Source organism: Mustela lutreola, chromosome X (genome assembly GCF_030435805.1).
Source record: "Mustela lutreola isolate mMusLut2 chromosome X, mMusLut2.pri, whole genome shotgun sequence".
Taxonomy (NCBI): Eukaryota; Metazoa; Chordata; class Mammalia; order Carnivora; family Mustelidae; genus Mustela; species Mustela lutreola.
The window spans coordinates 9,648,574-9,676,339 of record NC_081308.1 but is presented as its reverse complement, the minus strand read 5'-3'; the positions used below and the strand labels follow the sequence as shown (position 1 = coordinate 9,676,339).

The 27,766-nt window shown below is 45.1% G+C and overlaps 1 long non-coding RNA gene across 1 annotated transcript in view; it reads right to left on the bottom strand.

Moving 5' to 3' along the window:
- Positions 1–569: 569 nt before the first annotated feature.
- LOC131820898 (uncharacterized) overlaps positions 570–27,766 on the bottom strand; it is a 132,829-nt gene continuing 105,632 nt past the window's right edge. The window contains exon 4 of the long non-coding RNA XR_009349824.1: positions 570–1,719. This is a non-coding gene — a long non-coding RNA (uncharacterized LOC131820898). The remainder of the gene's footprint in view (positions 1,720–27,766) is intronic.

The window sequence follows — 27,766 nt, the reverse complement described above, 5'->3', positions numbered from 1 at the left end:
TCATCCTCTTTTCCTAGCTGAGGATGCGAAGCTCAGAGAATGTAATCATGTGTCAGAGATTTCTGCGCCGGCGGGGAGATGGAGCAGGATTCAAAGCCAGCTCTGCTTACTCCAAAGCCTGGCCTCATCCTCCTGCCTTCTGCACTGGCCAGACGTTACTGCTCACAGAAGGCTGGGACCTGATGTCTCAGCAGTGCACTGAGTCAGACGGGAAGCTTTCTTCCCGTAATGAGGAGCTTCTGCTGGTATCAGAAAGCAGTCTGGCAGCCGGGGGTGGGTGAGAATGCGCCAGAATGGGGAATGCATGCTGCTAACAGGCTGGGAAGACCCGGGGTCCCAGCCAAGCTGGCTCTGTTGGGAAAAAGTAGGCTGAAGGAAGAGCTTAACCCTGAATTTGCCTTCCTTCCTGGTTCTGTCTGCCTCATTTCTAGAGGTAAACTGGCCCCTCTCTGCTTTTAAGCTTCTAAAGAATTGCAGAAGAGAGTGAGTAAGAACTGAGAGTTAGGACGTATTTTCAAAACAAACTGAAAATCAGAGGCTTCATTATTATTTCCTGAGGAGAGAGAGACAGTAAGGGAGCAGGCAGAGGGAGAGGAATAGAGAGTCTTAACCAGACTGCACGCTGAGTGCAGAGGCTAGTCCGGGCTGGGGCTCAATCGCACCACGCCGAGATCACCGTCTGAGCAGAGCAGACCAAGAGTCGGATGATTAACCAACACTGCCACCCAGGCGCCCCACTGAGGACACAAGAACAAGAGAGTACAGCTGTCATTTTGTGATCTGTGATAATCAGGATCCCTTCAAAACCCAGGACGTTGACTCTCTAAAAAACCACCAGCATTTACTTAGAAAGAAGTTATCCATAGGACCAGTATCTCATCTGGCCACAAACTAGGCTCCTTCTTCAGCATTGAAACACTGCAGGGGCGTCACAGAAGTTAACCCGCTCTGACCTTTTGCTGGGTTAGTTCACTCATTCATTTGAAAACATTTTGACCGGCTGCCGACTTCGTGGCCAGCAGCGATGGGGCCTGGGGCTGTAGAGGATGCAAGATTGCCGGCCTCCAGGAGCTTGCGGGGTAGCAGGGGAGACAGATGTAAACGAACAATGGGGACCACGTGCTCACAGCACGGTGATCGCGGAGCCTGCGAGTGCGCCAAGGGACACCCCGCTCCCCCGGGAGGGCCGCGTACCCCGCAGCTGGTGAGTCAGGGCTTCTCCGGGGACAGAACCAAAATCTGCTCTAAGGTCAGAGCGATGAGCAGAACTTGTCCCAACGGCTTTCGTTTTCTCTGAGGACGAGGAGGAGAGCCACCTGGGTGGCAGGTTTGAGGAGAGGGGACAGCCTTCTACTCACTGGCCAGTTTGTTTTAAAATTTTAAAGTTGTTTTCTGCTGAATATTCAACACCGACCCCTGGCTCCGTGATGTACGCGCACACTGAGGAGTCTTACTTCTACTCCCGGCCCCATCTGCCTCTTCTCCCCTCCCCCACGGGAGTAATCGTGTTTATAATCTTGCTGTCGGAAGCATTTTCCATGCAAATACACGTGAATTTTAATAAACACTCCCTTCTGTCTTCTTTCTTACTTAACTGTAACGGTGGCAGAGACCATGGCGGCTGCTCTCCGAATTCCCCTTTTTCTCCTCTTCTGAGGAACTCGGGCCGACTATCTCCCAGCCTCCTTTGCTGACAGGTTGAGGCCACGTGACGAGGTTCTGGCCAATGGAAGACGGACAGAAGGGATTACGTCACCTCTGGACCCGCCTGCACAACTCCCTGAGCCTTGTTTATGCGCTTTCTGGTTATGGCTTGGAAAGCAGCATGTTTAAGACGCCCATGTTTAAGATCTAGATCTCTGAGTCACCCTACTCCCCGCTGAGCTGGGCCATGAGCACGACATAAATATGTATTACGTTATTATGTGAAGCTGCGGAGATATCATCGTTTACTTGTTACTGCATACAATGTACCCATCGGGACGAAGGGAATGGCAAATACTACTCGTCTTCACTTTATTTTACTTAAAACAATATGTCCTGAAGACTTCCCTCATTTTATTAATAGGTACCTAGTGTTCTGTTTTGTAGCCGTATCACAGTTTATTTTGTTCATCCCTATACAACACACACGGCTTATTTCCAGTTTTTTATTGTTATATACTATGTCATCATGTAAACATGCAGATGAGAGAATGTCTTAAGTGGAAAAAGGGAGAAAGACCTGACAAGGGAAACAGGATAGAGTTGCAGCAACAGGGGCACCTAGGTGGCTCAGTGGGTTAAGCCTCTGCCTTTGGCTCAGGTCATGATCCAGGTCGTGGGATCGAGTCCCGCATCGGGCTCTCTGCTCAGCAGGAAGTCTGCTTCTCCCTTTCCCTCTGGTCCTCCCCGTTAATGCTCTCTCTCTCTCTCACTCGCTCTCGCAAATAAATAAATAAAATCTTAAAAAAAAAAAAAAAAAGAATTGCAGCAACATTGACGGCCCAGTTGATTTTGGATGCCATAAATGTACTGTAGTGCAAATCTTGGAAATTCTCTGCTTCTTCTCTAATGTTACTAGCAATTTGGGGGCAGCTGGGGAAAAGACAGATGGTTGGGCCCACTGAGGATGGGGTTTTGGCAGGCGGAGCTGAGAGCAGATTAACAAGCAAGAGGAATGAAGACCTTGGCAGGAGAGTAGTTGAAATGTTGGTCCAAGTCATCAGAGCGGGATAGGGAAGGGAGCGAATAAAAGAAGGGGGTGATTGGTAGGGAGGAAGTGTAGGGGCTGATGGGCTAGTGTCTTGAGGAAGCAGGAAAGGCAAAGTACTGGGATTAAGTGGGTGAGAGACAGAGAGAGAGAGAGAGAGAGATGGAAGGAAGTAGTTTGGAGTTAGAGCATCAGATATTTGAGTTTGTGATTTCAGAGGTAACAGCAAGCGTTCTTCCAAAGACCAGCTCTAGAAAGAGACCATGTGGCCAATATGGAATAGAAGGACATAGTTGATATAGACAATAAGGGAACGAAAGGCAAGATTTTCTAGGCAACATTCATTTGAATGTTAGAGACCTCCAGGAATATGACAAGATTCAGTGCGAAGAGAAAGATTATAACCCAAAAACCAAAATATTTAAAAGCCTTCTGGGTTCTCTGAACTTGGAGCCCATAAACCCCTAAATGGTCTATAAATAAGTTTCAGGGTGCATAAAAAAACCCAAAGTCATATACAAAAGAATACATGTCTATGTGTTTGCACATTTTATGAGGACAGGGTCCACAACTTTTGTTAGTGTCTCCAAGAGTTTATGACCCTCTTCACCAACCCCCAAACTTAAGAAACTCAACTCTAACAGTGCTAATAGAACCTTCTAAGATGATGACCAATGTTCTGTGTCTGTGCTGTCACTATGCCAATATGGTAGCCATGGGGTGCACGTGGCTATTGAACATGGCAATGTGGCTAGCGTGACTGAGGAAGCATGCTTCCAATTTAATTAATTTAAACCTAAATGCAAGTAAGCCACAGCTATTGAACAATGCAATTCTACACACATGGTTTACAGAAAAATACATATTTTGTGTGAATTCAGCAGTTCAGCAAAGGTCAATTTTGTCCATGGTACTTTTACAAATGACGTCCCTGTTTTTATACTCCTCTATTCTGATGCACTTTTTTTCAATTCTGTTGGACTTAGCTTCTGTATTTTATAGACTCCCACATCACTGGTTAATTTTCCCTACTTCTGTGCTGTCTGTCCATCTGATGCTATCCATTTACATACGATACACTTTTTTCTGCCATCTCTTGCTTTCTCTACCAGTTCTTCAGAGGTCAAGAGGGCTTCAGGTTTACTTTCTAAACCTCCTTAACCCTACCATGGTCATAGGTCCTCAGGAATTAGTCGTTAGCAAATCTGCCACGGCCTGATTCTCTGAATTTTTTGTTATTGTCTCTACAGTGCTGTGTGTCTACTCTGAGCAGTGCTTTCCACTGACATTAGCAGAAGCCATCGAGAGGGACAGGGTTAAAGAGCCCTGTAGATAGAAACCCACATTCCCTGCTCTTCCAAAGTCCTCAGTGCCTTATCTCCCCAAGTGCCTTCAAACACTTCAGGCTGAGCCCCAGGGCTCTTCACACCTACAGTCTCTGTTATTCTCTCTAATGACTTAGCAGTGGACCATATCAGAGTCCGCTTTGTTCCTCCAACACGGTCCACATTTTCCCACTGCTTCTCATGAGTCTCCTCGCCTCGCTTCTACCTTTCTGGGTCCTCCCATCTGGTGGTAGAAATACAATTAAGGGGGCACCTGGGTGGCTCGGTGGGTTAAAGCCTCTGCCTTTGGCTCAGGTCACGATCCCAGGGTCCTGGAATTGAGCCCCGAATCGGGCTCTCTGCTCAGTGGGGAACCTGCTTCCTCCTCTCTCTGCCTGCCTCTCTGCCTGCTTGTGATCTCTGTCTGTCAAATAAATAAATAAAATCTTAAAAAAAAAAAAAAACATGATTAAGGAAGACAATTTAAAGATAACAACAGAGGCGCCTGGGTGGCTCAGGTCACGATCCCAGGGTGCTGGGATTGAGCCCCAAATTGGGCTCTCTGCTCGGCGAGGAGCCTGCTTCCTCCTCTCTCTCTGCCTGCCTCTCTGCCTACTTGTGATCTCTGTCTGTCAAACAAATAGATAAAATCTTAAAAAAAAATTTTTTTTAAAAAAAGAAGACAACAACAGCAAAAATACACAAGTGGACTTGTTTCTTCACAGCAAAGGAAACTGTCCACAAAACGAAAATGCATACTATCGAACTGGAGAAAATACCTGCAAATCATATACTCACTAAGAGGTTAAAATCCAAATATAAAGAACGCATACCACTCAATAAAAACAAGCAAGCAATGTGATTTAAAAGTGGGCAGAGGGGATCTGAATAGACACTTTCCCAAAGAAGATATACAGAGGGCCAACAGACACCTGAGAAGATGCTTTAACATCAGTCATCATCAGGGACATGCAGATCAGACGTGCAAGGAGATACTGCCTCACACCAATTAGAACGGACACTAGTGAACGGACAAGACATATCAAGTGTTGGTGAGGACGTGGAGAAAAGGGAACCCCCGTGCACAGTTGGTGGGCACGCAAATTGGTGCAGCCACTGTGGGGAACAGTATGGCGGTTCCTCAAAAAATTAAAAACAAAGAGGCACCTGGGTGTCTCAGCTTATTCACAATAGCCACAAAATGGACACCACCTAAGCACCCATGAATGGATGGATGGATAAAGAAGATGTGAGATACACACACAGACACACACACACACACACACACACAGGAATCATACTCAGCCATAAAAAAAAAAAAAAAAGAAATCTTGCCATTTGTGAAAATATGGAAAGACCTTGAGGGATTTTATGCTAAGTGAAATAAACCAGACACAGAAAGACAAATACTGTATGATCTCATATGTGGAATCTAAAAAGGAAAATAAATGAACAAACAGAACAAAACTCATAGATACAGGGGCGCCTGGATGGTTCAGTTGGTTAAGGCCTCTGCCTTCAGCTCAGGTCATGATCCCAGGGTCCTGGGATGGAGCCCCGCATCAGGCTCCCTGCTCAGCTGGGAGCCTGCCTCTTCCTCTCCCTCTGCCTCTCTCCCAGGCTCGTGCTCTCTCTCTCTCAAACAAAAATCTTCAACCCCCTCCCCCCAAAAAAACAAAACAAAAAACCAGATAGATACAGAAAACAGAATGGTGGTTGCTGGGGGAAGAGGGTTTGGGTGGGGAAAATGGGTGAAGGGAATCGAGAGATATAAACTTCCAGTTAAAAAATAAATAAGTCATGGGGATGTAATGTACACTGTGGTGACTACAGTTAATAATATTGTATTGCCTATTTGAACATTGACAAGAGAATGAATCTTAAAAGTCCTCATCCCAAGAAAAAAAAATTTGTAACCCCAGGTGGTGACAGACGAAAACTACCCTTACTGCGGCGATCATTTGTCAATGTATACAAATACCTACCTAATCCTTACATTCTACACTTGAAACTAATATAATGTTATATGTCAATTACACCTCAACTAGAAAAAGACGACAATTTTGGTGATACAAACAAACCTGATTTAACACTTCATGAGGGGGACTGTCTCCATCTGAGAACTGCAAAATGGGGCAGAAGATAGGAAGCTGTTGCAGGATAAAGAATAAAGAATGAGGAAGAGCCAAGTAGGAAACGTCTGTGTGGCTGGGGTTACGTAGTCAGCCTTGTTTGGGGTGGCAAGGCCCTGAGCAGGCTTGGTGCTTGGGGACTGGCCGACTGCACATACTGCATTCCTAGGCAAGGAACATTGACAGGGTACACAAAAGCCATCTAAATTTCAGTTTGCTATTGTGGCATCCTGGGCAGGAGTGGCTCCAGCCTGAGCCTAGAAAGGTCTTACAACACTGGTGAGAGTCTGTCTCAAACACCATATCATCCAGGAACTGTTTTCTGATTTCTTTCTAAATACACACCCTCTTTCCTTTGGCCTTACTGTGTTTTGGATATTTCTGAATATCGCAGTTCACTTCACTGGGTTAACAGCCCCTGAAGGTAGGTATTCTCTCTTATCCTTTTTGTTTTGTTTTGGTATGGTGCCTCATTTGACAAAGAATTTGAGGTGGCTTTCAAAGACACAGTAGTGTATTCAATAGGAACATTAACCACAAAAAGACAAATAATAAGCTATCTTTTGTCTCTAGGACTTAAATTCATGTGAAAGGAGCCACTCTCCTGACCTGTCAATGTCCAGTCAATTACAGTGTCTACGCTGGGATGATAATAAACCTGATATAATTGAATGCATTCAATTTCATCATTCAAATGTGGCCATCCAGGGGTGCCTGGCTGGTTTGGTGGGTGGAACGTGAGACCCTTGATCTCAGGATTGTGAGTTTGAGCCCTGCGTTGGGTATAGAGAGGACTTAAAACTAAAATCTTAAAAAAAGGGGGAAGGCAATCCAGTCCCCTTGATGGGAATGCATGGAAAACAAGCTGCTTTCAGATCCTTGTAGAGACACAGAACTTGACTTGTCAGTGGCTGGAAGAAGGGCCTCCTTGGACATTAGCCTTCCCAAGGAGAAGACAGGAGTGAGGTCTCTTCTCTCGACAGATGCACACTCCAGTTTGCCATCCTCAGTTCCATGCTTACACACGTGTTTACTTGGCAGTCTCATCAGCAAATGTGGATAGGAAGCATATGTATGTTTTACACCTGCTGGCAATGTTTATTTTGAAGAAAGATCCACTGCTGCTAGTGCAGAAGGCTTTCAGCACGCCATACAAAGCTCAGTTACAAATATGCAGCCGAGGGGCGCCGAGGTGGCTCAGTGGGTTAAAGCCTCTGTCTTTGGCTCAGGTCATGATCCCAGGGTCCTGGGATTGAGTCCCGCATGGGGCTCTCTGCTTGGTGGGAAGCCTGCTTCCTCCTCTCTCTCTGCCTGTCTCTCTGTCAAATAAAATCTTTAAAAAAAAAAAAAAACCACACACAAAAAAATATGCAGCCGAGTCTTTGCATAAAAGATACCCCTCTTAATGAAGGAAGACGTTTAGTGAAAAAAGAAAAAACAGGATGCCAAAGGAGGAGAAGAATCAACAAACAAAAACATGTACAATACAATGAATCAAAGACGTTGAAGACAAATCCTTGGGTACGATCCACAAAATAAAGTCAGCTATTTGCATGGTATCACCAGGAATCTGCACATGTGGAATGTATTCAAATATTTTATATTTTGCAACAGCCCCCCCTTTTTTTTTTAAAGATATGCTGTTGCCTTATCAACAACATTTTGCTTTGCTTATAGTGAGGCGTCGAACAAACAGATACATCTTTTTCCTTTAGCAGCCACCTTTTGCTGTTGGTTCTAAACATCACGTGAGTTTGTTCTCCTAAAATCTGGTGGCATCAAGCATCCAGAGGTTAGAAATGACTGGCTGTACTGAAAAGGTCATTATGTGCCATTGTATTCTGTTGGCATCAGATGTGCCTAGTGGGCTGCTCAGATGAGGCTTTTAAAATACCCATTTTCAGTGTTCCCACCCGCCCAGGGCTTCCTGCCTTCCCGTTCCCTCTGCAACCCCTCTACCCCCCGGCCCACATCTCAGTTTTAGTGGGGATTGATGACCTTGCCTGGCTTACATTACACGGACTCTGCATCTCCTGGAGGCCAAAAAAGTCAAGGGCAGGGACAGGAGCTGAAGGCTTAGAACTGCCGGGGGAGGGGGGCGGGGGTTGGACCCCTCTGAAATTTTTGGCCTGGGCAGGCCTGCCAGAATGGTAAGCCTCAGGAGAGTCACTGTCCCATTTCATGAATAAGAAGAAAGTGCTCCGTTTACAGGTACAAGGTAAGGTTTGTATTATGCAAAGCCATGATCCCTAAAATCTCTCCTGAGATTCCAGCTCCAGATTTGTAGGTATTTTTCATTTGTTTTGTCACTATCACCAAACTTACTCTATTGCAGAACATTTATTAAGGAGGAAGAAAAGTATGACCTATGAAAGGAAAGGAGTGATGACCAGGAAAAGGTGGGTTTCCCCATTCCCCACTTCTGGGGTAGGTAATCTCAATAAACCCAGCGTCCATCTGAAGGAAAACAAAAAAAATATCACATTTTCTTAGGGCTTCAAATGAGACAAGGACCTAGCTACAGAAAAATTGCGGAAGGATGCTATTTGACTACATTATCATTACATGTCAAGTTATAAGGGGAGTATCAGTTAATGACACGAGGACAAAAGATGCCATTAAAACAAAAGAGTGGTCAGGAAAAGCACGCCAACATCTCGAGAGAGATTATTGTCGGGATATGGAATTACAGATGAAATATTTTGTGTATTTCTGTATTTTTCAAATTTTCTACAGCAAGCATGGACTGACTTTGTAATTAGACAAAAGCAAGAAATGTCACAAACATTATTCATATCTGTAATTTTAAAATAAAGCCAATGTTATCTAAAACATAAATACAAATGACTGAAGACACTTCTGCTCTCAAACTATTGGCTTCTGCTCTGTTCACTGAGCAACTTTTGCTTCAACATGATCCCCAGTTCTCCAGACCAATCTACCTGCAGGCAACTGCCCTGCTTCACAGTTGTACGTTAGTCCTTTTCTCAAATCCTCCTTCAGCTGGCTTGCAAATCATCCAGGTTCCCTCTTCTCCCCGGGGTCCTGGCTCAGTCTGGCAAGGTGCCCCTGTCCAGGATCTGGCCCCGACCCCAAAACTCAGCTTGCTGGCTGGGACTGCCTTACCTAGTGCCTGACTTCCCGGACACAGCCCAATTTTACAGAAAGAGTCTCCACTGCCCCAGATTCCCAGCCACTCTGTCCCCGCACCTGGCAGGACAGAGTGTCTTTTGCAGGGCCATTTGTACCGGCTTGTCAACTTGAATTGTGATTGTGGCTTGCCTCCCCCAACCCTGGCTAAACCTCTGATGTTAACTGGCCTGCTCCCCAGTGTCGATCTGTTCTAGGCGCTGTGTGCTGTGCCAAGCCTCCCTCCTTCTCAGCTGCCCTATTGCTATGCCAAAGGGAAATTGGGTCTAGCCATCCAAAACTGGATTGGCAATATAATGGCAGAGGAAAACTTGGGGAGCAAAACCACGAAACCAGAAGGGGGTGAAACAAATCCACTAGGCCTGACAGCCTTAAGAGACATGATCCTAGGGCAGGGTCTCCCTACTTTGACACTTCTAGCATTTGGGGATGGATCATTGTTTGTTGCTGGGAGCTGTCTGGTGCATTACCGGACGTTAGGTGGCTTCTGGGGTCTCCACCACACACTACCAGATGTCTGAGGGCAAAGTCACCCCCCCCAACAAGTTGAGAACCACTGATCTGTATTATTAAAGGCATCCCCCAAATGGGTCTTTTCTTTGGACTTTGTGGATATCATTGCTTTTAATCAAGGTTTCTCAGCTCAGCACGATTGCTATGTTGGTCCCAATAATTACTGTGGGAACCGTCCCGTGCACTGTAGAACGTTTGGCAGCGTTCCTGGCCTCAGCCACCAGATACCAGTCGCACCCCACTCTTCCCCAGTACTGACAACCAAAAATGTCTCCAAACGGAGCCAAATGTCCCCCAGGGAGCCATACTGCCCTTGATTGAGGATCACCGCCCCAGAGCAATGCTCATTTTTTACTGTTGGTGTGCCTGTGCCTGATGGGAACATAAAAGACTAGAGGAAGACAGTTGGAGGATTTTGGAAGGAAGCCCTTCTCACATTATTACTCAGAGGAGTCATTTCAAAACAACAGGGCTATTTGTGTTTTGTTTTTGTTTTTGCTTTTTTTTTTTTTTTAAGTTGGCAAACTAAGAGTGAGTTTATACCAGTGGTTCTCAACCAGGACCGATCTGGACCCAACGCGTATACTTGGCAACTTCAGGAGACGTTTTTGATTGTTACAACCAGGGCTTAGGGGTGTCACTGGCGTCTAATGGCAGAGGCTAGAAATGCTGCTAACCAGCCCACAGTGCACAGAACAGCTCCGCCACAAGGACTGATCCAGCCCCAAATGTCAACAGTGCCAACGTGGAGAAACCTTGGTTTACCTGAATGTTGTCCCACTGGACTTGACAGAAAGTTCTGGTGTAACCCACGAAGTCTGCGCTCTCGTTACAAAACAGTCTTCACAAACAGTGGTGGAATAATCCTTCCAGCTCAGGCTGACTGCTCGTTCTGTTTATATTTGTAAAGGGCCAGCTAACTTGGCACTGACAGGGCCAGGAGGGTCTCCAAATCACCTGATCACCTGATCAAGATCAGATCGTCAAGTCTTTAAATTGGTGATAAACTGCATCCCGGCTTTGTCCTTTCTACAAAACTGTTCAAGGGCATAACTGAGGAAAGAGGATAATTCAGAAATATCTTGGCCTTTGGCGCTCCCTGTGAGAAGAAATCAGATGAACTTTAGCGCAGGAACTCTGTGATCATGACTTTGGCTGCCCAGAGATCACTGGCAACACAGTCCACAATTTCAATGATGCCTGGGTAGGTGTGTTTTTATTCACACATTTTAAGATTTTCTTTATTTATTTTAGAGAGAGAGAGAGAACATGTGAATGCAAGCAGGGGGAGAGGCAGGGGGAGAGGGAGAGAGAGGATCTCAAGCAGACTCCACACTGAGCGTGGAGACCAATGGAGGATTCAATCTCATGACCCTGAGATCATGACCTGAGCCAAAACCAAGAGTTGGAGGCTTGAATGACTGAGCGACCCAGGTGCCCCTCTTCACACATTTTAAATGAACTGACTTTCAATTTCATATGAGTTAATTTCATCAGAAGTATGGTCAAGTATCCAAAATTTGTCAATTAAAAGCAATGTAGAAAGGAAATCAGTGGTTCTCAGCTCAGCTGTACACCCTGAGAATCACCCTGGGAGCTTTTGAACAATTGCAAAGCCTAAGACCCCAGCCACTGGACCAATCAAATCAGGCTCTGATTTAAAACTTCCCAGCAGAGTCAAGAACCTGCTGAATGGAATTTGAAAAAGACCATATAGTGGAAGATCAAAAGGGAGAAAACAGCAAATGGCAAAGTCGTATCACCCTGTAGAGAAGGGACCCTGGGATCATGACCCGAGCCAAAGGCAGATGCTTACCTGATTGAGCCACCCGGGAACTCCTATTTTCTTAGTTTTTAAAAAACATTTATGTTTTCCAACCTCGGTGTCCCTTCTTCTTAATATGCTCACTTTGAGCCACCATATAAGTTAAATTTACAAATTACATCATAGAGTGAGAAGGGTAAAAAAATAAGTAAGAGCTGAAATCTGGGGCTTTATGGAAAAGTATGAAGAAATGGGAAGGGCTGGTGTGCAGCGGTTAACAGCTAGCTCTTGAGACTGCTTAAGCAACACTTAATTTTATTTCTTGTGGAGGCACTGGCTTTTATTCCTGAGTCTCTCAACTGCCATCATCAGGACCATTTCCGAGAAATGACTGGGAGGGACTTGAGGCCAAAGTTATGTGAGGTTGGCATCCATCATGTACTTAATGGGTCTTCTGCACAATCAGGAGTTTCACGTAGGTCAACCATTTAATAGAAAGAAATCACATCATCATAATCTAAAATAATATGTGAAAGAGAAAACATCATTCATAATCTATCACCAAGGTGACAGAGACTGGCAAGTTGTCCACCAAACCATTTCCCTTGCCCTCCTGGACACACAGCTAGACTACATTTCCCAGCTTGCTTTGCAGTTAGGTTTGGCCATGGGATTGAGTGCTGACCAATGGAAGATAAGAGGAAGTGTGGTCTCTATCACTGTGCTACCTCCTCTTTGAAGTCCTGTGCCTCACTTAATGAGCTTCTGGCTCTACAGCCACGATCCAGAAATGAGCGATGGATTTCCTTAAACTAATACTCAATTTATTAAAATATTGCAATGGGCTAGGGTACCAGCTATATTATGCTGAAAGTCCCAATGTTTGGGTAGGGATGGGTGTCATCTACTCATCTTCAGACCTTCTTCCTCTTTGTCCCAAACCTGAGATCTGAGCAGAGGGCTCAGATATAGTATTTGAACCAAATACCAATGAAAAAAAAGTCACTCCATCTTTTTCTTACAGTTTATCAAGAAGGGGGTATTGGATCTGGAGGAATAAAAACTTTTGGTCTGACGAACTAGAAGTTTGGAATTGACTTTTATTGCAATGGGGGAAGACCAGAAAAAATAGGTTGTCTTTTCTACATGAGTATAAACAAGATGCCCTTCCTTAAGCCCTCCCAAAACTGCTTTGGGATCCACAGGGAAGGGAAGGTCTTGTAATCAAAAGTATGCAAATCTGAAGATGTTACGCATTTGGGGCCAGAATATTATATAGCTGATGCCATGTCCTTCTCAGAGTAACACATCTAGAGGCATATGATTGATGTCCATCTGCTCCTTACTGGTGATTTCGATTTATTTGCATAGTATTCCATTGTATGGATTTACTGTAGATTTTTTAGTCAATCTCCTCTGCTCAGACAGATAAGGTTACAATTACAATGCCTAACCTTTTGCATATGTATTTTTTTTTAAAGATTTTATTTATTTATTTGGCAGAGAGAGATCACAAGTAGGCAGAGAGGCAGGCGGGAGGCGGATGGTGGGGGGGGGAAGCAGGCCCCCTGCTAAGCAGAGAGCCCAATGCGGGGCTCAATCCCAGGACCCTGTGATCCTGACCTGAGCCGAAGGCAGAGGCTTAACCCACTGAGCCACCCAGGCACCCCTTGCATATGTATTTTCACATTGCTAGAGATTTATGTCAGGGTAAACTCCTACAAGTAGCACTGATGAGTTAAAGGCTAGACGCATCTGCAATTTTGTAAGATATTGCCAAATTCCCCTTCATAGAGGTTGTACAATTTTGCGTTCCCTCCAGCAATGAGAGGGCCCCACGATTTACCAACAGAATGTGTTGTCAAGCCGTTTGAATTGTTGTCACTCTGATGGGTGAGAACGGTGTTTCTGTGGGTTTCAGTGTGTGTTTTTAAATTATGAGTGAAGCTGAGCATCTTTTCATAAGTTTAAGAGCCACTTTTATATTTCTTTTAGTGACCTGTCTGTTTATGTGTTTTGCACATTTTCCCTCAATAGGATTATTGCCCTCTCCAAACTCAATTACTAAAAGGTTCTTTGCAAATTAGGATGTTAGCTCCTTATCTGTGAAATATGTTACAAATAGTTTTTCCCAGCTTGCCATTTGTCCTTTGACTTTGCTTAACCTTTTTTTTTTCTGTGAAAAAAATAATTATTTTTATGTCATCGAATTTATCAATCTTTTCTCTTACTACATCTGCATTTTGAGTTGTGGTTAGAAAGCCTTTCTTTATATTCTCTAAATCACTTTTACTTCGCACCTACTATGTCCAAGGAATTAGACGAGATGTTAAAAAGGAAACAAAACTGTACCAAATTCCGTCCTTAGACTGAAGAAAGGATGGATCATAGTTTATTTGTTCTTGATTCAAAAAAAGTGTTTTTCTATTCATAATCTGAGTGTAAATAGATCGCATGTAATTCTGACTAGAACTCCAGGAAGTAATTTTTCTGAAGCAGAAACCAACACATATCATGTGACAAACAGAGGAAATGTAGAATACTGGTTACTACTTTGGGCTCTGGGATCAAAATGCTCTGGATTTAGTTCTACAATTTACTAGCTGTGCAAATTTGGACAAACAGCTAAATCTCTCCTAATCTCAATCCCAGAATCTAATAATAACAGCTGTGTCATAGGGTTTTGGGGGCAATTAAAGAAAATTATGTGTGAAAAATGAAAATGCTTGGCGCAGTGCCGGTTACACAAGAAAAGTTCAATTAAAGACTCTCCACTACCCCCACAATCTTCTTAGTAGACAGACATCTGTTATGTCTGTTACCTTGTCTACCCAGTCTCACTCCATTCTTACTGTCCATTTTAAAACCCCAACCCACCTTGGCCACATGCATACACGAACTCATGACCCACGGAAGGGCAAACTGGAATGTCCCTTGGGATTTTCCAAACAGAACTTAAGAGAAGGCATCCTCTTTTCCTTGGAAAGTGGAGCAGGGGAAACGTGAACCCGAGAATAGCCAGTAATGGTGCTTTCTGTTTCATGGAAAAAGCCAATCGCAAGTAAAAAGAGCATGAACTCAGTATCAGTGAAAGATGGAGAAAACTTTGATGCAATTCAGATTCTGAGTTCCTGCCCTCTCTGAGATCCAGCCCCACCTTGGGCCTTAATGTTAATTAACATGAGCCAATAAATTCTCCTTTTGCCAGCTGGATTCCACTCTTGGGTCCAGAATTATTCACGTGATACTTATGTTTGAAATCAGAGATGTTCAGAAATCTCTAGGTATGTAGATACTCCAACCGTGACCCTTTGCCAGGGGGATAAATGCAGCTGACATAGAGGCTACGTAGCAAGGCATCTTAGAAAATACACGGTGTGACATTTGTGGCAGACACTACCGAGGATGGTAGTGACAGACTGCTTGCTACAGACAGACTGCTACAGACAGCTCTCCACCCTTCCCGGCCCCCTGCTTCTCCGTTATGCACCTTTCTCCCTCCTATTACAAGACCATCTATGGGACCTCAAATAATTCTATTTTCTTGAACAAGTAAAAGAAACTTGTACAGTGCTACCCAATTTCTCGAAGGCTTCTACAATACGGACACACCACCATCCCGACCCCGAACTTTGAACGTAAAAACCAGGAAAAGAGCAAATACTGAAGCAGTACCGTTAACGGTGTTTATGGTCTTTGATTTGCAGTCATTTCCAAATGCAAAATATTAATCACAACCATGATTAAGTTTCTCTCTGAGATTGCGTTTGGATCAATTCCAAGGTGAATGAATGTCCGAGACAATTATTTTATATTTCAGTTAATACTCCTAGGAAAATACATTGAGTTATACAATAGATCTTTCAACAGAGTTGGGTATTTTAGATTCTCATCTTTATGCAATACTGGTGAGCAAAGCCACTGAGTTTCATCTCCTTTTCTGAGCACTAGATGTATTTTTTCTTTCGTAGAGAAATAAATGGGCGGATCTTAAAAAAAAAAAAAAAAAAAAAAAAGGCCCAAATTGGTTTACTGGGAAAGCACAGAAAAATAAATGGAGATTCTGATCACAGCGGGTTGCCGCCCCAGAAGGGGCCCCCCTCCCAAGAAATGCTATTATTTCCTGGCAAACTGTTCTGGACCTGTAAAGCCCCCAGCCGCCCCCCAAGCCAAGATGGAATTTTCTTGGCTGCCAGAGCAGCTTCAGGCGCTTCAAATCTCTCTCCCCCTGACACAGAGCACAGCCTGGTTCCAACAGCTGAGATCCCAAGTTGGTTTCCCTATTCCATACATGAAACATTTCTTAAATGAAATTTTAGATGGAGCTTAAAATCTGAAATGAACAACAAATCGTAGGGGACAGCAGAGGGCACCCTTGTCTCGGTTATGCGACCGACACCGATTGCAGGTTGACAGCAGAGGGCACCCTTGCCTCTGCAATGCGAATGACACCAATCGCAGGTGACAGCAGAGGGCACCCTTGCCCTGCTATGCAATTGACACGGCCCCAGGAGAAGAAATTCTGGACTCCTGTTTGTTTTTCTCGGGTTACTCCGGGTTGACAATGGGCACACATTCCAGTCGGAGTTGACACACCCATTGCTGTTTCATTGCCTGGCCCCCCTCTTTGCCCACTGTCCTTTTTCCTCTCCCCTGGGTGATCTCATACTTGGAGAAACAATGAATAAAGAAGGAGTGGTTGCTAGCGGCAGCCTTGCTCCGGGAGCACCTGAACAGAGGAAGATAGCTTCTAGGGCTCCAGAGTGAGCTGGAGGTCCTGCTTCCCTACGTGTCTGGTTGAGATCTGTGTTGAGACCTCCCCCAGTTACAGCACCCTCCGGGGAAAGCACACGGAAAGCTCTAAAATCCAGAGCATTTGTTCCCTTGGCCTCCACCTCTCATTCTCTAATCTCCTGTTAGGCGGACACTGTTCTGTCTATGTGCCACCATGACTGTCAGTCCCACAGCTGGTATCGGGGTCAGAATGAGGGACACTTGAGAAGCATCTGTTTAGAGAATTGGGGCTGAACGTCACTCATATAGTGTCCCCCAAGAGAATAGCTGTCCCCGCAACAGCTGGGAAATGCAGAGTGTCAGCATCTGGCTAGAAGGAAAATGGAAGAAATCATTATGGAAAATGGAAGATTCTAAGTATTTTCCTAGGAGACGGCTCCCAAAAAATTGGGTTTGGAAATATTTATTCTTTGGATCAGTTTTCTGTATTTATTCTAGGGAACATGCTCACTTCCTTTATCTGATTCTCTTTATTTTGTGGAGCTAGTGCCATTTTGATCCGGACTTCTCAATCTGTGCCACTCCCCCTACCAAAAGGGAGATGGGATTCCCAAATAAGGCAAAAGTTTCCTGCCTTTCGCCACATGTGCTCATGGCTGGGCTATGTGTCAGGGAACCAAGGAAACAGAAAAACCACAACCTTTTTTGGAAAGTCTCCTGCCTTTCTGTATGGAGAAACGTGAGAATTGCTTTAGTGATTCATACCCTCAAGGTTGAGGGGTGTGTGAATTTCGGATTGCGTGCCTTTCAACTTACAGGTTTAATGGTGAAAGCTGCCAATCAGAGCAGGGTGTGTATTGACCACCATTCACTTAGACCACTTTGTTTCATTTGGAGAGAGAACATGTGAGGAATGTCTTCTGTCAGCGTTCTTTCCTGTTGGACTGCCTGCTGTTCTCTTTCTTACACTGACATCATCAGCTAACCAAACACACACACCCCAGAACAGCGGTGATGTCCCAAGTGAGAATCATCATCTATTGAATCTTCTACTTAAAAATATCTTCCTAAAAATGCCAGTCCTTCCTAAAAACACGACGCCTTCCTAAAATCTCTTGCCCTAAACTTGTTCAGATGTTGGATGGCAATTGACAAGGCGATCTGGGTCTTTGTAGGAATCATGGGGCAGCTTGGACTATCTAGGAGGCATGCGTGTACTGGAGAGCTTATAATGTACAAGCAGAAGTGCTATGCAAAGGACAATCTTGTAACACAGTAGGTCGTTTCTGGAAACCGGAGATAGGAGGAATGCTGGGCTCTGATTTGCTTACACCAAACCTCTTCAACTTCTTCTAGAAACGTATTTTTAACTTTGGTACCAAGGACCAATTACTCATTAAGCGATACAAAACGGTGATCAAGGCACCACTCCTTTTCTCCCTCTGTTCCTCTCTGACATTTTTGTTTCTGGCTACATCATAATCCGTTTCCAGGAAAGACCAGATTTATGCTTCTTTTTGATTTTTATTCAGTGTCTAGCACCTACAGATGATAGGTGCCCATTTAAAAAGAGTTGAAAGAATATAATTAGAGAAATACCCCTTGCTCTTGGGGCAAAGGGAAAACAAATCTCTACGTTTTCTTTTCTTTTTTTTTTTTTACACAAATAAGAAGGGGGTGGGACCCCAGCCTAAGGATTTGTTCTTGTCCAAGATAAATGAAAAGATCCATTTATATGTCAACTATACTTCCATTGAAAATTGTTTTTAGGAAAAAGAAAAGCACCTAATTCAAGTCTTGAGTCAAATCTTTTATAGCTAAATGTAAAAATTAAGGGTAAATGGCTCTGCTGTTTGAAGTGGTGCTATTATAGATTCTGTTTCCTAGGTACTAAGATGTCCTTGGTAATGGTCTAGAAGCATGAAAGTGAGAAAAGAGAAGTAGCCTTTTGTAAGTCCCATTTTTATTGTGAATGGAAGAATCAAGGCAGATTCAACTGCCCTTAGCAGATTAAGACTCTCCAGTTCTTGAGAATTACTGCTTATCCTCGGGAAGGGTGTGTGAGCACGTGTGTGCATCCACACAAGCATATACATAAATGTCTGTCTACCAAGGAGAAGCTACTCAGAAGAAACTGGAAGTCTGCAGAAGAAACTGAGGGAGTCTCTACTTCAGTGGCAGGGACCTCAAACAGTTTTTCAAGTGGTGTAGAATGTGGCTTCTCCATTCTGAATTTTTCTGGAAATTACTGTGTCCTGAGGGTTGCCATGGTGGAGAAAGACTAACTTTTGCCAGTAGGAAAGAGAGAGTTTCCTAAACAGAATGGAAATGTTAAAAATGGTCTCTGTCTTGAAGACAGACAAGTGAGGCTGAAATGTTGGCTTGTAGTAACAACCCTTAACCTTTATTAAGGGCTTACCCTGTGCCAAGCTCTGTGCTCAGCACTCTATACTTCCTTCTGTCTGCCACCACCTTATGAGGAAGGTACTATTATTACCCTGGATTTACAGATGGGGACACTGAGGCACAGTGTGTGTAACTAATTTGCCCAAGGTCACACAGGAACAGGAGAGCCTTGATTTGGATTTGGCCGTTCCAGTGGTTATCAGAACACACATATGTAACTAGCAGTTACGCTGCTCGCCTGTTGCATATTCAGGGGTATGTGGGGTAAAGGTGCGACTTTAATCCTTACAGCTTTATTAAACTCCGGGGAAACAGTGTGATATAGAATCCCAGTTGAAGCTATTTCAACACTGTTATTTTTCTAGTGTTCAGGGAGGGCTGACAGTACACACCCAGCCCGGTGTTAACATTGTGACAGACTGAGAATCGTGCAGGGCAGGTGAGCTTGGCTCTTTCCCTGATGCCCTCGTAATGACAGAAAATGCTCTCTGATTCTTGGTTGTAAAACTAAGTGATGGCAGAGCTAGGAGTGGGATGGGGAAACGGCTGTGACGCAGATGGACACAGGAGTTGGGGTGCTTTACACCCGAGGGAGGGGACGTGGAAAAGGGGGAGGCGCATACAAATACTTGTCATGGTGGCAGCTACCAAAGCCCTAATGCCTGAGCAAGGACCACGGGAGGAAACCGGACTTTGGTTGAAGCAAGAATAATATGGTTTCCTCATCTGAAACATGGACCGATAGACACACATGGAGAGATGAAAGCAAAAAGTGGTATTAAAACTTCCTAACCAGCTCAGTAGTCCAAGATGGCAGAGGAGTAGGAGACCCGAGTTTCGTCTGGAGCCAGGAATTCAGCTAGACAGCTACCAAATCCTTCTGAATGCCTGTGAACTCAACGAGAGATCTAAGAAAAGAAGAGCGGCAACCCTACAAATAGAAAAGTGACCACTTTCTGCAAGGTGGCAGGTGTGGAGAAGTGAATCTGAGGTGACATACGGGAAAATAAACTGCGGGCAGCAGGGAGTCCCCATCAGCCGGCTGCTGGAAAGCGATTTAGCAGCAGAACACAAAATCTGAACTTGAGAAGTCGGCTCCAGTGAGGGACATCCCTGCCTGAAAGGCGCTCAGCTGGCGAGGTGGGGAAGAGTCCTAGGTGGGACAGTGTGGTCCCCGGATCTCTGGGGTCACAGGAAGACTGGGGATGCCCGAGTGAGGCAGAACTCCCAGGCAGCGGAACGGGGAAGGCGGCTGCAGGAGTGGGCTCTCAGCTTGGGGTGGTCATGAACTGTGAACCGTGGCTCCGTCAGGTTGACTGCACTCCAGGCTGGGGCCCAGCAAGCGGCAGAACCGGGGACGCCCCCCTCCATCGCCCAGGAGGAACAGCGTGAGTGAGTCACAGGCCGGATGAGCACGGAGTACAGACGGAGACCTGGGAGACAGGAGTGATGGGCTGCCTTTCTCTGAGGCCACGCTGAGGAGTGGGGGCCCCCAGCACTCAGCTCGGGGGCTGGAGACTGGGAGGCCGCCATTTTCATTCTCACCCTCTAAAGATGTGAAGAAAGCCCTCAGGGAACAAAAGCCACATAGGGCAAAACAGAGGAGGTAACTTAGCCTGGCTCCCACGCAAGGGCAGTATAATTCCACCGGGAGCAAATACACTTGAGAATCAAAGCAAAGGGCCCCTCCCCTAGAAGATCAGCAAGAACATCCAGCCAAGATCAAGTTTACCCATCACTGAGAACTGCAGAACTTGAGCACTAGGGGAATGCGGCTTCCATGGCTTCTTCCCCATGATTCTTTAGTCTTTCAATTTTAATCTTTTTTGTTTTTCCTTTTTCAACCAATTTCTTATTTTATCAATTCTTTTTTATCAAAATCTTTTTGATTAAAATTTATTTTATCAAAATCTTTTTGAATTTCCATTTTTACAGTTACATTCTATCCTTTCGTTGTATTTTATTTTTGTATATATACAAGTTTTTCATTCTTTACTATTTCAGGATATAGTTTCTTCTAACAAACAGACCAAAATATACCCAGAGATCTGGCAGGCCAGAAAGGACTGGAATGATATAATCAGGGTGCTAAATGAGAAAAATTTGTAGCCAAGAATACTTTATCTAGCTAGGATGTCATTCAAATGAAAAGGAGAGATAAAAAGTGTCCAGGACAAACATTATTGCTCCCTTTCATCTTGCAAATGTCCAAAAGAAAGGGAAAACAAAAGGCATGAAAATTCCATTATTTAAAAAGGGAAAGGAGGAAAATATTTCTGGCATTTAAAAGATGCTGCTTGGGCACCTGGGTGGCTCAGTCAGTTAAGTGTCTGACTTCATCTCAGGTCATGATCTCAGAGTCCTGGGAATGAGCTTCACTTAGCAATGAGTCTGCTTTTCCCCTCTCCCTCTGTGATCTCTCTTGCTTTCACTCTCTAACTAATAAGTAAAATCTTAAAAAAAAAAAAAAAGATGCTGTTGTTAAGACATGAACAAACATTTCTTGAAAGAAGACATACCAATGGCCAACAGACACATGAAAAAGTGCTCAACATCACTAGGTACCAGGGAAATACAAATCAAAACCACAATGAGACACCACCTCACACCAGCAGAATGGCTAAAATTAACAAGTCAGGAAATGACAGATGTTGGCGAGGATGTAGAGAAAGGGGAACCCTCCTACACTGTTGGTGGGTATGCAAGCTGGTGCAGCCACTCTGGAAAAGAGTATGGAGGTTCCTCAAAAAGTTGAAAATAGAGCTACCCTATGACCCAGGAATCGCACTACTGGGTAATTACTTCAAAGATACAAAGGTAGGGATCCGAAGGGGCATGTGCACCCCAATGTTTATAGCAGCAATGTCCATAATAGCCCAACTATGGAAAAAGCCCTGATGGAAAGAGCCCAGATGTCCATTGACAGATGAATGGATAAAGAAGATGTGGTATATATATACACAAGAGAATACTACTCAGCCATCAAAAAACCAAAATCTTGCCATTTGCAATGATATGGCTGGAAGTAGATGGTACTACACAAGTTGAAATAAGTCCATCAGGGAAAGATAATTATCATATATCTCACTCACATGTGGAATTTAAGAAACAAAACAGGGTATCATATGGGAAGAGTGGAAAAAATAAAACAAGACAAAATCAGAGAGGGAGACAAACCATAAGAGACTCAATCACGGGAAACAAACAAGGCTGCTGGAGGGGAGCGAGATGGGGGGATGGGGTAACGGGGTGATGGACATTAAGGAGGATGTGTGGTATAATGAGCACTGGGTGTTAGATAAGACTGATGAATCACTGACTTCTACCTCTGAAACTAATTAATACATTATATGTTAATTAATTGAATTTAAATTTAAAACACCCTCCCTAATCACGTAAAAGTCACTGGGCAGTTCCAGTTAACTTATTCTACTCAATCTGCAATTTCACCGTGTTGTACAACTGCCAGAAAAGCAGCAGGCATGGGCCCTACGTGGTCCCCTACATTATACGCAACATCTAGCCAAGTGTTTTTTTTAAATGTCTTCTTGCTTTAGGTACTATAGTTTAGTGCTCTCCTATGTGGCTGTCTTAGTCGGAGCGGGCTGCTGTAACAAAAACACCACAGACTGGAGAGCTCCAACAGCACATGCATTTCTCACAGTTCTGGAGTCTAGGAAGTCCAAGATCAAGACACTGGCAGATTTGGTGTGTGGTGAGGGTCTGCTTCCTGGTTCATAGACAGCCAACTTATCACTGTGCCCTCCTATGGCAGAAGGAATGAGGGAGCTCTCTGGGTGCCTTTATAAGGAACTAATCCCATCGGAAGGCTCCATCCTCATGACTGAAGCCCCTCCCAAAGGTGCCATGTCCTAATACCATCACCTTGCAGGGTAGGATTTCCACATATGAATTTGGAGGGGATGCACACATGCAGTGTACAGCCCAGGCACCAAAGGGTGGACACCAGCCCCGCTAAGGTAGGCTGGCATGTGGGTTCCCATGTGAAAACTAGAGACCAGTGGCTGATGGAGGAATTGAGCATCTGCCCACACCTCTTGGGACTTGTATTTTCACAGTCCTCCCCATCTTGACTTGGGTCTCCCTCAGAGCAGACCCTAAGACAGGGATCTGAGCACAAGTCATTTATTTGGGGAGTGGCCCCAGGAAGCACTAGCTTAAAGGTGGGGAAGTGAGATGGTAACGGAAGGAAGTCAGTAAAAGTAACTTTACCAAGCAGGGTTCTTAGAGGGTGAGCTCCGTCTCACTGGGGAATGCAGGGTGCCAGCACAGAATATGGTCCTCAGACTTCTCCCATGTAAAGGCTGAGAGCGGTTGGTCATTGCTGAGGGTGCTTCTGGAATGGGGGTACTTTTCTGGCCCTTCTAGCCTGCTTTGGACCACCAACCACCAAAGCAAGCCATCAGGTAAAGCTGAGATGCTGGTAGTTAAGAAGTCAGGCCAGAGTGTCCTAGAAGTATGGGTTAGACCCCAGCTTTGCCTTCCTTACCCCCCTCAGCTCCATGACCAGTCACTCTCATACCCTCACATTCATCCCTGCCTTCTCCCCCAGGACGGAGAGTGCGGCTAGGACAAGCCTGCTGCCCTCTGTCTGATCCCTCAAGCCATGGCATACGGCCATTTGCTTCCCAGACTAGCCAAGAAGATCCGTTTCCTAAAGTTTCCGAAACACTGAGAAAATAAGTATTTTATTTTAGCTGAAGTAATTTAGCTTGGGACTAGAATTAACAGACTTTGGAGACAGGCTGAGAGTCTGCCGCCCACTAAATCATTGTTCCAACGTAAGCATGCTTTCGGAGATCTTCAAACATTAGCACAAAGTTTTGGAGCAGAATCTCTTTGCGAGTTGGATGTGGTCTCGGTTCTGCCTGTGCTCTGGGGTATGTGCGTCTAGGATGTTCTCTTTATTATTACAGTGGCCCTTTGGTTGTCTGTATTTGGGTATGTGGGGTAGACCACAGGATAAAGTGCCCTGGAATTCGAAGCACCTGTTCTGAGATGTTTCTGGGGGAACAGAGGGCACCTGTTCTCCTGTTCTTTGCCATCTATTCAAGGGAGCCATCCTGCCATCCCAACGTTCAACATTCCTGGAGTTTTCTGGAACGGGCCAAGCTTCTCATTAGTCTGGGTCATGTTACTGCTAAGCAACCGTGATTTACTGTGGACGTGTGTGTTGTCGCCTGGACAGAAGGACAGGTGCAAGGGAGCTGTAGGGTTGATTTACTTGGCTCTTGTCATGATCCAGAGGGCAGACCCCTTGGAGCACGTCCATATAACTTCAACCAGCAGACTGAAGGCAACCAGTGTGCAAAAAGCACCAAAAAATTATGCAGTGGACACTGTAAAGTCAAATGAACAGGAAAAATATAGGAACCAGGGCCAAAGCAAAAGCATACAATCTCAGCACCCTTCTCATTTTTCTTCCAGGTTCTGAAAGTTCGAAAACCGGAACAAAGCAAAGTAGGACCTGAGCCATAGTCATATCTGACCAGAGAACCTTGGTCCAAATGACGGAGTGCGCCCGTCTAGGAAGTCTGATTCCCTCCTTGCTCCTGTTCATTTAGATGTAATTCTTAGTCACTCTTGTGAGATAATTTTAAAAATAGAAGCTCCGCAATGCATTGGCAGGCTACTTGTTGACAAGCTAAAACTGTTAGACGCTCATTGTTCCAACGAGGATGAGAAAACCAACAGAGGTTTCTAGCCTGTGTAGGGAAGGCTTCTTCCTCACATATTCCTCTTCCTGTAATCACTCTTGTTTACCGATTCCAAGATTTGATGGGAGAAATTTATGTTTAGAGCACGAGGGAGCCTTCTGGAATGCTCCAGAAATGTTCTATAACGGGGGTCTGCAAACTTTTTCTATAAAGGGCCAGATAGTAAATATTTGGGGTTTTACAGGCCTGTCTCTGTGTCAGACTATTCGATTCTGCTGTCCCAGTGGAAATGCAGACAAAAGACAACAGGTCAACAAACCGCCACATCTGGGATCCACCAAGACTTTATTTGCAAAAACAGGTTGCGGGCCGGGTTTAGTTTGCCTGAAGTTGGCCCGCCCCTCCTTTCTATCTTGAACAACAGTTTCGTAAGTACACATATACGGAACATTTCACCCAGCTACGTTACACTTAACATTTTGCACAGTCCTATGAACGTTACGCCTCTACTTTTAAAAAAATCACATAAGACTTTCCTTTTTAACAGGCATACTGCCATCAAGTCTTTGGTGAATTCTTTTAAAGGGGCATCTGCGGTGGACAGGACAGTGATGGAGTAACTTCTAACAGGAATGTCCAGCAGTGAATGGCTGGGCTTTACTCCTTTCCCAGTACGGGAGCGCTACACTCAGGGGGTCCGGTCCCCTTCTCCCTGTGTGGCAGGGGCCCTGCTCCTTTGACTGGTTACCTGTGCCTACATGAAAGAGGGAAAGCATGGGGCACGGCCTTTCTCTTTGAAGGCACATCCTTTCTTCTCTCATTCTACTGGCCAGAGTTTAGCTACTTGGCCATGCCTAGCTCTAAAGAAATCTGGATTTTTAGCCTTTATTCCCAGTGGCTGTGAATCAAACAGACTGGGCATTCTGTCACTGTGGAAGAAAGAAGGAGCAGATACTGGAAGTCAGCTAGCAATCTGACCTTTTTTGTCTGCCAGGGAATAGGATGCCTACTTTCCTCGTGGCTTTTAGAAGGCAATTAGTTGGGGATCCATTGTACGAACCAACGACAAATTGGGGTTATATAAAAATGGCCGCCTTCCAGATTCTAAATCAGATACACTAGAAAGGATAAACAGTACTCTGCCTATATTTATTCCTCCACTTGTAATTATATTTACATGTGAAGTACAATATTATTAAAATGTGACATTCTTCAAAATGAAACAGCTTGTTCTTATTGGGGATTACTAAACAGGTTGGAAAATTTTTCGTGTGTGGGCGGCCACCCGCTATAAAGAATTTTGAAGCCATGTTAGTGACGGGAGCAATTCCCAGGCGAGCACTGGCCTCCTCGTGATCGTGGTGAACGAGCCACTCTGTGGAAAGGCGGAGGGAGGCCCGGGAAATGCAGGTGGTGTTTGTCTGGAACTTTCCTTCCCTGCAGTGTGGAGGCCCAGCTTGGTGAAAGACTCCCCCTCGGTGAAGGCAGGACCCCTGGGCTCCAGGCCTCAATTTGCCTCTAACTACAGTGTGATTGTCATCAGACTGCTTTACTTCTCTGAGTCTCAGTTTCTCGTCTATCATATGCTGATTATTTCTACATTCTTCTCAAGAGCCTTTGTTGGGTACATCTGGAATGTAACATTATTTTTGGACCTCTTCCCTTGCGTGTCTCGTAGGCTGGTCTAACCCCACTTTTCTTGTTTTTTTTTTTTTTTTTTTTTCCCCTTTGGTCAAGATTTTATTTATTTGACAGACAGAGACAGAGAGAGAGCAAGAGCACAAGCAGGGGGAGAGGCAGAGGGAAGCAGGCTTCCCACCAAGCAGGGGAGCCTGACACGGGGCTCCATCCCAGGACCCTGGGATCCTGACCTGAGCCGAAGGCCAACACTTAATCAACTGAGCCACCCAGATGCCCTTAAATCCTACTTTTCAAGCAGAACCTCCTATGCACCCTGCAAACCGGCCCTGGTCTAATGGCCCTTCCAACTCTTTATTCTGAAATGAATGAAGTTACACAGTTTGAAACATCTCTGTGCCTTGCTTTTGCTGTTGCCCCTGCTGGGATACCCTTTTCTTCTTAATGTTCTGTTCCAAATAGGAATCACCTCCTCCATAAAGTCTTCACTGATACTCTTTCTCCCTGTCATCAGGCTAAGTCCCCCTCCTCTCTGCTCTGGTAGTCTCCCACACGTGTGGCATTTGCCTCACGGTGTTGACACTCACTGTGCATCTATCTCCGTCTCTCAGGGGGCAACCTGAATGATAGCTTTCTTGGTTCGCGTTGTACTTTTACTGTGCCTGGTATGTGGTAGATGATTTGGAATGTTGGGTGCTCTGGAGAAGTCTGTTGATATGAGGAAACATGATGACTTGCTAGGGTTCCCTCCAACTGTGAGACATTAGGACTTGCAGTGTCTACTGTCAAATGTCTAAACTACTGTTGAGAGCCTACTGGTGAGGGAGGCTGGGGTACGTGCCCTAAGTTGTTCTTTCATTAGCTCTCACAATCCCTAACACAGGGCCTGGTCCATAGCTGGAATTTAGTACATGTGGGAGTGCCCTAAGGAGGTTACAGAGTAGCCTGGTCTCTTCTAGCACTTTCTCCTTCCCCTAGTCCTATCACAGTCGGCTACGCTCTCCCCAGCAAAAATCCCAAGCAGCAGACTTCTTTTGGGAAAACAAGGTGAATCAGAGAAGATTCCTGATTGCTCGGTTCTGGACCATCACAGATCTGCCCCAGACATGTTATCTGCCAGGGCCGCCTTCCCTTTTCTCCCCAAAACCGCCCCATTTCAGTGGCTCCCCTCCATCTGGGAAGCTGCATTAAGCTATCCTCTGCTCAATGATGGGCCCAGAAATCCATCAACTTCAAGGCCAACCAGAGCCCTAGTGTGGAGCAGTTAGTTTTCACCTCTCAGGAGTTTGAACCAGTACTAGAGAAAGACTCTGCCAGTTTCGGGTACAGAAAGACAGCTGAGGTGATCTGTGGAGACTAGCTGTGTTGGGTTAATGGTGGAGAACCTGAATGAGGACCCTGGGGTTGGGAGAACAGCCTAGGTTCTAGAATTCTCCTCTACCTGCAGGCACCAAGACAGTCAGGGAAATGTCTCGGCATCTGTGGCCCTCTGCCCCCATTCCCTACTCTGGATGCATCTCAATAGCAAACCTCTCTGATTTTCACGGGCTGAGGAACATCTGTTTCTTGTATCCGAAGGACTTCAAGAGGAAGATTTTGAGGGGTCCAAAGCAGACCTGCTAAGATATGATCGGAGGGGGTTTAGTTCTGGGGAAAGAGATGGAGGCTCTGTGGCGTACTCTCCCTTCTCCCAGGCAATCTTTAAGACACCACATCATTAAGTCAGGTTTTGC